We start from the raw sequence: 4,333 nt of genomic DNA on the forward strand, positions 1-4,333 counted from the left end.
TTTTTATGGATGGAAAACCAATATTGTTAGTATTTTGGATATGTTGATATGGTTTTGTCATTGATGTCAACACCTGTCATCACTTATCAGCACTTGGAGATCTTTGGTTATGTTCACCAGCAAGTCAGAGACTTATACATAGTCACTGGTATTTGGTTCACTGGCAGATTATATTGTTCACCGGAACTTGGAATGACTTGGAGACTACTTGGTTATGTCAAATAAATTATTCGATCAATTGGTTTTGGCGATTTCGTTATTGGTCTATTCGATTTTGCATATTTGTTGTTATCGGCAAATAGGTCTAGGTTATGCACCGGCAGGAAGATATATTCCAAATCAGCACGGCACATTATGGAGATGATTTATTATTATTGTAAATGCATTGAGCCGACATCATGCATCGGATATCGATTTATTTGTAATTGATTTTATTGTAATATCTTTTAGTGGGCCGACCTATTCAATTGGTCTTAGGTTATGGTATAAATGTAAGATCTCATTTGTGAGATTGATATGCGATTGGAAAAAGAAATGTAATAAGGTATATGCGAAAATAAGAAAAGCTATACACGCAGACATAAGTTGAAGGTTGAAGGAAGGCTTTTGTGAAGGCAATCAGAACTAAACCGGTATTGAATCCAGCATATGAAGATGCTATTTTATGTAGTACATTATCATTGGATTTAACCATCCAATTGTAGTCAGTGTGACTCTCATTTGTGATTGAGCAATGAGCTCTAGGCAATTGGCCTTTCTGCATGTGCAAAATCCATATTGTACACACATACTATCTACAGTAGTATCATTTGATTGTGGGTAAGGCTTCCCACCATGGTTTTTCCCCTTACATAGTTTCCACATACAAATATTTGTGTTATGTGTTGTGGATGTTGTTGTCTTTCTGTTTCATGCATTAATCTTTACCTGTGTTAGGAATCCCAAAGATACTGAGAGGGGGGGGGGGTGAATCAGTATCTTGTCGGTAAATGGATTTTCTTAACTTACTAAATGAAAAGCATTCCAAAACTGTGTACCGATAAACCAAAATTAATGCAGTAAATAAGAACAACAACCACAACATGAAAGACACACCATAACACAATATTTTTAACAAGGAAACCTGGTGTGGGAAAAACCTCGGTGGGATTTGTGACCCACAATATTCACTTACTCACCAATAAGAGAATATTACTGTTACAATAGGGGCCTGCACATGCAAGAAGGCCAACTACCTAAAGTTCACTGCTTACATACAAAAGAGAAGTCTCACTGACTTACAAAACTGGAATATGAAAATCCAATGTCATGTACTGCTACAAAAGGGCATCTGCTATGCCAAATCCAGTACCAGTTTAGGCTCTGCAACTTCCAAAACCTTATTCCAAAACTCTACCTTAATGTTTGCACATAATATCCATCATATATCCTACATACAAATATTCTCTAAGATCTCATACTTATATATGAGCCTTATTACAATATACGTTGTCGGCTTTCAAAAAGATATTATAATTAATTATATTTTGCAATAAATAAAATCATGTCGGCCAGGGTGCCGGTAATCAATCTTTTCGGTGCCAGTGAACGTATGCCGGTGTAGAGTTTGTCGGTGTTGGTTCCTATCGGTATCATATGATTGCAAGTTTGCCGTCAATGACAATACCTTCAATCACCTACAATTTCTCATTGGAGTGTGCATTTGCTAACAATCTCCCCCTTTGGCATTGATGGCAACACTCATGAGAAAAATCCAAAAAGTGTTGTCCAAAATAAGTTTTACCAAAACTGTCAAAACTTGTGCTCGGCGTGCTCCCCTTGAGTTGATGATGTCTTCTACTGATCATGTTTCTCATCTCCACTACTCCCCCTTTGGCATCAATGACAAAGGTTGTCATTCAATATCAATTGAGTGTGGTTCTTGCCTAGTTCCTTGTAATCTATTTATTACAATCTGATAAATTTCTGTTAAGGCAACATTCAAACTACTGTAAAATCTCTCACTATCTTTTAGTGTTGCTTCTGTTCTCTGAATTGTACTAGTGAGAAAGTGCATTTGGTCTTCTGGTGTCTTAAGTCCTAGAACAAGAGCCTTAGAAATCTCTTTTCTCAAAGAGATGAGGATATCCAGTTTAGGACTTAGTCTGCATTTAAGTTCTTTTTCCTTAAACTTTATCCTTTCCTTGTCTTTCTCGAGCTTTTCTATTTTCTCTTCAAATCCTGCAATTTCCTGTTCAATTACTGATATTGAGTCTGATGAATCTATCAAGCTGTCAGCAATATCATTTATTTCCTTATGGGCTATGCTGATATCTTTATCTATGTCTTTTGTCACAATGTCTATTTTACATGCGTCTCTATACAATTTCTTGAAGTCCAAAATTGTTTTTCCTAATACCGGTAATAAGGTTTCCATATGTTCCTTATTATTCTTTACTGTCTCCTCAAATAATTTTTCCTTCTCCTTATTCATTTTCTCTCTGAAGGTGTCTTCATTTATCTGATCCAGTATTATTAGGTTATCGGTTATATACTTAGACAATGTGTCTAATTGGCTCAAAGAATCTTTATTTTCTATGTTACACTTTGGAGCTATCATCTTCAAAATTGGTAAAGTGTCATCTATAGCCTTATAAGCTAGTGCATTACACTTTGTTATTTTATTTATTGAATCTAATAGTACCTCTGTTACATTTGTAGGTCTAAAATATATCATAGATGTTCTGAATGACTATCCAACTGTCTTTACAATTTGTAAACCATCGGTGGTTGTGATAGCTTTGATTTCCTCTTTTTTTGGAGGGTCTGTTTGTGTTTGCATTTTCACTACCAAAGGCTTGGGCTTGTCAGATGAAGCCGGTGGTATTGTCTATGAAGGAGCCTATTGCTCTGCCGGTTTCTTAGTGTTTTCTTTAGTATGAACCTGTTGCTCTACCAGTTTCTCAATGTCCTCTCCTAATGGTGTCTCTATTTGTGTCTCTGAATATTTCACTGTTGTGGCCACTGCCGGTTTTTCTTTGTTTACCTCTATGCTATCTACTGCTGGTGACTCAGTAAGTTTTTCAATTTCAGTAGTTGTCGATGGCTCAGTAGATGCATTAGTATTCACATCTGTGGTCTCTACCTTTCCAGTGTCCAGGGGTTCATTTGTTCCTTCAATTTGTTGTTGTTCCCCAATTCTAATGTTTTCAACTACAATATTTCCTGCTGGTGGCTCAGTTGCCACATCTCTTTTGTCAGTTCTTTCCTTATTCACAACAATATTGACTTCATGTGTGTCAATGTTCATTGTGTATAGCAACTCAGAATCAGGATTTGTATCCTCATGTGGTGTTTCCATACTCTTTATTGTCGGTTGTGTGTCAATAGTTTGTACCAGTGGAGTATCAGAAGGAGGTGTGGGTAAGTTATCTATCACCTTTATACTTGGAGGTCCACCCACCTTACCTTTCCCCTTATCCTTGTCTTTTTCTTTTTGATAGACTTTAAAGGTCTTTGGTCTCTTAAACTCTTCTTGTTTCTCTTTTTCAACCAAAAATATATCCCACTGATCTGTAGTCTCTTCTGTTATTTCATTTACTCTGCCTTCCATTAGTGCAACATATCGGTGACCAGTTGAAAATACTGTCTGGTTAGCCTCACTGATTAATTCATCTATCTCTTGAATGGATTTCACTGGGTGAACTACAAGTAGTTTCTCTATTTTTTTATCTTTTTATCTAATTCCACAATAGCTACCCTTCTAGCTTCTAATCTTCTCTACAAATCATTTGGTATATCATCAACCACTTCCATAAAAAATTTCTTGTAAATATCAAGATGTAAAATAACACTATTTTCTATACTTTCTTTTTCATCATCTGATAGTGTATTATACAACTTGCTAATGTTAGTCAATTTCCCATCTTCAGTTATCTCATCTAGAAGTTTGTCTTGTCTTTCTTTTCTTTTCTTTGGTGTCAATTTCTTAGCCGGAGGCCTAATTTCTTGTTTCTTTTGTCTTGCCCTTCTGGGTGAAGGTGAGGGTACTGGTGAGGGTTTTCTTTTCCTGACTACCCTTTTAAATTATGTTGGTATTTCACTATCAGAGGAAGTAGCAATCGGTGAAAGATGTGCTTCCGGTTGTAGTCCTTCCAGTTCACTCTCCTTAATACTAGTTTTGTTTAATACATCTTCTTTTATTGTTTTTGTCTGCCTTGAACCTCTCCTAACTATCTGCTCAATTTTCTTAACTCTTTTCTGAGATTGAATGCTACTTTCAATTGTTTCAGCATTGCAAAATACTTTTTCTGTCGATTTCTTAGGGGCTTCTAAGAGGGCTTTTACATAAGTT

This window comes from Cryptomeria japonica, chromosome 3 (assembly GCF_030272615.1).
Source record: "Cryptomeria japonica chromosome 3, Sugi_1.0, whole genome shotgun sequence".
NCBI lineage: Eukaryota > Viridiplantae > Streptophyta > Pinopsida > Cupressales > Cupressaceae > Cryptomeria > Cryptomeria japonica.